We start from the raw sequence: 6911 nt of genomic DNA on the forward strand, positions 1-6911 counted from the left end.
GCTCAGGTCTATTTTTCTTGTACGCGCTTCACCTTCCCTCCACCAGCATTCCCTCCTTGTGCTTACCATTACTTTTCTCAACAACCCTGTCTTAAGACTACACCAGGTAGCACACTCCAGCTCTTCTATGTATAACTTCATGCTACGGCCTGAAAGATGCACTCCTGGCGGGGGACTTCTTGCACAGATTTTACCCGGAAATCCAGAAAACATTGCCTCTTTCGATCGTTGCTCTAGCATGTATCTAGCAAATATGTTCTGGCCCTGCTTAGCATGTCAGCTACTGGCCTATGGGGGTGTTATTTGGTTCTTTTTTCTTTTTGATGAAGGTGTTTGAGGAGCTGCACAATGACCAGAAAGATATGATTTTGACTCCTTGTCTCTTACTGGTGTCACTGAATGTTTAGGTTTAGCTTAAGAGAAAAATTTCTAGCCTCACTGAGCCTTGTGCACAACCGGAACCAAACAGAGGTCTCGTGTTCTTGGGCATTTCCCTTCGTGCTCCTGGTGGCTTTTGCTGCTCTCAGCAAGGAGGAGTTCCTGACGCACTCCCATATCCTGGCACTGGAAGCTGGACTTTGTGAGGATGGCTTGTGTGTCTTCCCACTCTGCGCTCCTCATGCTGAGAAGGAAAAAGCAGGCAACTGGAGACTGGACAATGCTGCCATTGCCCTCCCCCTTGAGAGACCCCAAACTGTGTGCCTGCCTGTTTCAATTACGGAGTCCCTCAGACCTGTTTACCAGGCCACCTGTGGATTTCAGGAGCTCACAGATGCAGTGTGACTTGAGGAAAAACTGTAGCCTGTGATTCTGGCGTGGCCTCGACTCAGGCTGGCTCTGAGGCGGGGAGAGCAGCCTTCCAAAGAGACCTTTCTGAAGCTGAATAGGAGAGGGAGCAGGAGAGAGAGGGAAGCTGCCTCCTACTGCCTGGTCCTTCTCCATTCCCTTTTGTTCAGCTTCCTTGAGGCCTTCCCACTGTCCCCTGTGTTTCCCTTTCTCCTGTGCTGCAAGTAACAAGCCTTCCCAAGTTGGGTGTTTTCCCCTCCCGCATTGCCGGTGCTCTGGCTTAGCTCCGAGCAGAGCAGAAGAGGCTCAGCTAGGAGGAGCAGCTGTTGGAGAAGGAAGTGGAAGGTGTGCAGTGTAGCGGCTCTGGTGTGCTCAGAAGGGCTTGGGACCTTCAGGTGGCACTTCTGAGCTGAGAAGATCGTAGTATCTCTGAGCACGTGCGCTGACTCAGGCTTGCCTTCTCGGACCTAGCTGCACGTCTCTCAGTAGCTCTAGCTCCGGAGGGATACACTTCTCTGTGGCATGGTAATGTTTACCAAGATGGATCTAGGTGTTTCGAATTGGGACCTTTTTGGCTGGTGGGAGTAGAGGGGTAAAGCGGAAACGTCAGTGTCCATGTTTAGTGTTGCTTGTATGAGTTTTGCACAGCTTTGGTGTTACAGTACCACAGCTACTAGAGGCCCGCATCCCGGGTGTTTTCAGCCATGTGCCTCTTAAGAGAAATCCCCAAGCAGGAACTCCTTGACTGGCTTGAGAGCTTCCCTTCTCCGGCCATTGCTGCTCTGTTCCTGATGGGAGTGGCGAATACGCAAGCTCTTTGCTTGCCTTTCCCTCGAGTAGTGTAAGCAAATCGTCTACTTCTTCCTTAACTCTTTTGGCTACGAGCATGGGGGTGCCCAACACTGGTGCAGGTAAAACCCTCACCTTTGTGTTGTGTCCTTTGAAGAGCTGGGACACTCGTGGTGTAGTCAACTGATGGCTTGCAGTCTTGGCAATAAGGTATTGGCCTGTAGGTGTCCCTCTCTAAGGCAGGAGTGACTGTTTGTGGCCCTGGTGATCAGGGGAAGAGCACCTTTGGGAAGGGCAGGAAAGAGAACGGAAGGGCAGGGAGCTTCCTGCATTTTTCACACCTCCTGGTAGGGCTGGGATTCGTGGGCTGCGGTGGAGCAGCAGAGCTGAGCCTGCCCAGCCACCTGCCCCTGGGTTTCCTAGCAGAAGCACGGACCCTGTGTCTTAAGCACAAGCTCTTCCAGGCAAAGTGCATTGATTACATTTCCTCTTGTCCATCCAAGGTGATGTTGAGTGATTTCTGAGTCACAAAAGCTTGGGGGCAGGGGAGGCAGGAAAGGTCTCAGAGGAAAGAATCAGTGGCCCAGAAGAATGTGCACAGGCAGGGAGGCATTTCTGTCTTTACTCATGGCTTGCGCGTCCCCCGACTTCTGCAATGACGTCACAGGAGCGTGAAGGGCTCTCTTCTGCAAGACCGGCCATAACTAGCAAGCAGGTGGGTTCCGTCCCTTCCCAGGCGCGGACGTGAATCGTCCGCCTGGACACGAGTTTAAGATGCCCGAGGTGCAAATACTTCTCTTCCTGCAGGACCCAAGTTTCCAGTGGCAAGCAGGTGGCTTTGGAACAAAGCGTGGACATGCAGGCGCTGGCGCAGTAATTGTTTCTTCTCAGAGCTTGTTGCCTCCTTATTTGCAGAGTCCAAGGCTGCTCTTCAGCTCTGAGGCACTTTGCTGTGGGTTTAGTTAGACGTGAGGAGGCAAAGAACGCCTCTGCCTCTGGAGGCGGCTGGGAAAGAGGCTCTTGTTGAGTCTGCTCCGATTCACAGAGCTGGTCTGTGGGACTTTTTGGCATGACTCCGTTTCCCTCCTGCTCCTGGGAAGTGGCATTTACTTTACTGTCATTTCTCTGTGCCCAGTGAGCGCTTCTCTGACTCCAAGCCAGCGTGTTTTGCTGTTCTCCCTTTTGGACTCCTTTGAGACGAGGGGGCAGGTAACCAGTCTTATTTTCCTCACCCCGCAGTTTTCAGACTGCAAGCATCTCCCGTTGTGAGGGCTTTGTTTTTTCTCAGAAGGAAGTTTGGTCTTTGTTCCTATTTCCCCCTGCCGGGAGGCATTTCTTGTGCTTTGCCGTGGAGCAGTTGTTTGCAGATAAAAGCTCCATTGCTCACCACCTTCCGTTTCGGCTGCACGTTAAACACCACCGTGGTTTAGGATGCTGGCCAGGCCCTTATAGCTGTTGCTGTCGGAAGGAGGCCAGCGTGGGCTTCTCTGGGTGTGTACCCCCGAGAAAGGGGAGTGTGTTGACAAAGACATGGTCTGGCTTCTGGCTGGAGGGATGGAAGGAGCAGCTGGAGGGACTTTGTCCACTCCCTAGAGGTCGCGTTCTCTTTCTAGGATAGCTTTATTCCCCGTTCCCGAACCATATGAACACCCGGGATTTTGATCCTTTAAAGGAGGAATTACAGGCAGTAAGGTCAAGCTTGCTCTTTTGGTGTTCAGCAATCTGAAGAAGGAATACAAATACACCCTCATCACCAACGTTAAGGAATTTCTGCTCTTTGGCCAACCCGGGAAGTTATTTTCATTGACCCTGTTTCAAGTTGATGCAACACAATATGTTGGAGGCAGTCTTCCTGCAAAGGTGTGAGGAATGAAGAACAGAGGAGCTTGTTGGTCCATCATTCAGTGCAGCGTATGGTTCTGTAACATCGCAGCATATGAAAAGGCAGCATTCCTTCTGTAGCAGTCTCGTGTGCTCGTCTACAGCAGCACGATCAGTTTGGCAGCTGTCGAGAGAGAGGTCTTCCTCTCCCCAGACAACCGCCTAGTTCCAGAACGTTGAATATGCACATACTGGAGAATTATGCCATTGCTGGTTTTCTTGAGCCTGCCCTTCTGCAACAGAGATACCCTCTTCTACAGGTGAGCAGCTGAGGCTGTCAGGATGACTTGCCCCTGTGTCTCTGTGGTGGCATGAGGAATGGAGCCTGGAACACCTGAGTCATGAACTGCCCAGTCCCGCCACAGCCATCCTCCATTTTGGTCTCAGTGTAATTAAGTAATGCAGATTATGCTACCTCTGTCTTTGAAGGCTCATTGCAAGAGATCTGAGGAGAGTGAAAGAAGAAGCAACTGCGGATCTGTAGTCTTAGACTTTCTACCAAAGAGTGCATGCAGCATTCACTGTATTTTGGTCTCTTGGGGGACTGCAAGGGTCTTCTTCTCTTGTGATGCTCCGCAGGTTTTCAGCGCTGTCTGATCACACAGCCAGCATCGTCTTTGGCTCTGTTTTCAAGAAGTTCATTGCGCAAAGTTCTTTGGTCTTGCGTTACCAGCCAGTATTGCAGTTACCATCCAAGTTTAGTGGCTGTTTTGTGGGGTACTCCGTTTGGCAAAAAAAAAAAAAAAAAAGCCATTGCCAAGCTGGTTTGATGGCTATCGCTGTCCTTTTGGTCTTTAACATACCATCTCTTTGAATTTTTTACAGAGCTTTCTGGGGTGCTGCATCAGTGTCACGTTCTGGCATCAGAAATGGTCCATTTCATTCATCAAATGCAGTATTACATTACATTTGAGGTACACTTTATCCACCCAGTTGGTTGCTTAAAAAAGAAGCACTTCTAATATGCTGTGTGTGTTGTGTGTGTTAAATTTCAAAGAGCTTGTCATCTAGCAAATCAAAATAGCCCCATCCTGAATCATTGCTCCAGGTACTTGAATGTTCGTGGGATGAACTCTGGAACAAGGTCCGACAAGCACAGGACTTGGATCACATCATTGCGGCTCATGAGGTTTTTCTGGACACAATCATCGCTCGGTGCTTGCTGGATAGTGACTCCAGGGTAAGTCGTTACCTTTGCGTTAAGCTGTAGCTTTTGTGATCTTGGCTCATGGGCTAGCAGCTCTCCTCTGTTATGTTACAGGAACACCGGGAAAAGTCATTTTTCCCCCTCTGATATAAGACTTGTGGTAGGCTTTGTACCTAGTCCCTGCACACACACGTGGGTGCTGATTATAAAACTTGCTGCAATGTGAGCCAGTTGCTTTTGGTCCTGAGAAGCTGCATGCTCAGGCAGCAGCTGACCTGGGGCCTTGCAAAGCAGCCTGTCTGGCTGTGCTTAAAAAGATTAAATTTTTGCGTGTTCCAAAGAGTCTCTTTCACTGTAGAACTCTCCTCAATGTTCTGCTGTTGTACGATCTCACAGGTACCTCTCAGCCAGCTTCGGGCTGGTTTTGATCAGATCATTGAGCTCCAGAATGCCCAAGATGCAATGTACAGAGCTGCTTTGGAAGAGTTGCAGCTGAGGTTGCAGTTTGAAGAGAGAAAGAAACAGCGTGAGCTTGAGGTACAGCAATGCTCTCACTAGAACATGGCAGTTAATTGAGGCAGCTATAGATGGGTTTTGCTCTCTAATACTCAGGGTTTTTCTGACAGCAGCTAGAGCTGAAACAAAAATTTAATGCTGGGACAAGTGTAAAAGTCATCCGTAGCAGGTAGTGAATTCAAACAAAAGCCCCTGAATGGTGTTTTTTTGCTGCGATAACTCACCCATATTTTCCTTTTAGCTTGCAACAGTACAGTAGGTACAGGTTATTTACAGCAGCGATAATGGCGACTCTGTACCTTTTCAGCATGTGCACAGCACTTCCCAACGCTTCTCTCCAGCAGTTTCCACCATAAGATCCATTTCTCTATTGCCTACAGCTTTGCTGGGATATAGCTACCCTGGATGAAGTGCTGCATTGCCGAAAGAGTTCAGTTCACATGCAAGTTTGAGGGAAAACAGGTCAGAAGTGCTGAGGTCAGAAAATGCTGGTGGCTGTTGTTGGAGGCTGTACTGATCCCAAGCTATTGATGCAAGGACTTCAAGTTTGGGAGCGATTTGCCCTCTGGCTCCAAATATGGCATTTTTCCTGCCTGTGAAAAATTGTGCTAAATTCTTTAAGAATCGAGAGCCCAGAATAAATTGTCATTTGCGTGTTCAGAAGAACTGCTAGAGGTTGGCGATTTAGCTTCTGTCTGCCTGGACTATATTCTGGCTCAGCCCCACCATGAATTTCCCAGGCAGGACCTCCCTGGCCAGCCTCTGTCATGTCTGAAGGTCACTGGGTGCTCTCCCTACGCATACGTCCACACTAGCATTTCAGCGGAGATCAGGAGTGAGCTCTTGCAGTGAGTCTTCGCACGCTCCCTACCTCCTGAGCTGTGCTCCATCCTGGGGAGAGCTCCCGCAGCCCCTTGGCTGGAGCTGAAGGGCAAGAGGGGCTGCAGGCCTGTGCCTCCTGGGTCCTGACTGCTGCCGGCTGCTCAGTCCCAGAGACCAGAGAAGAGCTAGCCCCAAATAACCCCCCCTCAAAAGGCCGACAGGCTGGTCACCACGTTCGCAGCACCCACTGCCCCTGTGCTGCTCCGCGGGGCTACTTGCTGCTGTAGGTGCGGCCTACCGCAAATGCAGGCCTACACACTGCAGGTGTGGCCTACCGCAGAGCGGTGCTTTGGAGGCAAGCAGTGGTTTCCAGCTGCTTTCGCCTGCCTTGTTCCTGCAACCTGGGAACACGTTGAGGTGCCCTGCTTGCATGGCTTGGGTCCTGAGTGGTCTCCAAAGTCTTGTGGGGTGGCCTGAGAGGTTCGGGGCAGTGGTGCAGGGGCAGTTGTCCTGCAGCCCCCATCCCGGGAGCCCTAGGCCAGGCTGGGGAGTCCCAGCAGGGCGAGGGGGCCGCTCTGCTTAAAAGGCTGAGCTGGGCGTGCTGCAGACGCTGTAGTGTGTGAGCGACTGCCTTCCGCAGCTGCCTTCTCTGCTGTGCAGCTCTTTGGCAAGGGGGTGAAAACAACGATTAGGCACTTCCCTCTCCTCCCGCAGTCGCTTCTCTCATGCCCCATGTGCTCCCCCCAGCTTTTCTGGACTCCTCATTCCCTGCTTTGCTCTTTCTCAAATCCCTGCCAGCTCCCCTTAGCCCTCGGAGGCAGGAAAGCCCTGTCCGTGGAAACTTCCCCGCCTCTTCAGAAGCTTCGGCAGTCTCGTCGTTCTGTAAACCCCCCGCCTGCACAGCTCTGCCCGTTACAGCTCGAGGACGGAGCAAACAGAGGCTAAAAGCAAACAAAAGTAACGCAGGTAG

This window comes from Apteryx mantelli, chromosome 1, assembly GCF_036417845.1.
Source record: "Apteryx mantelli isolate bAptMan1 chromosome 1, bAptMan1.hap1, whole genome shotgun sequence".
In the NCBI taxonomy this organism is placed as follows: domain Eukaryota; kingdom Metazoa; phylum Chordata; class Aves; order Apterygiformes; family Apterygidae; genus Apteryx; species Apteryx mantelli.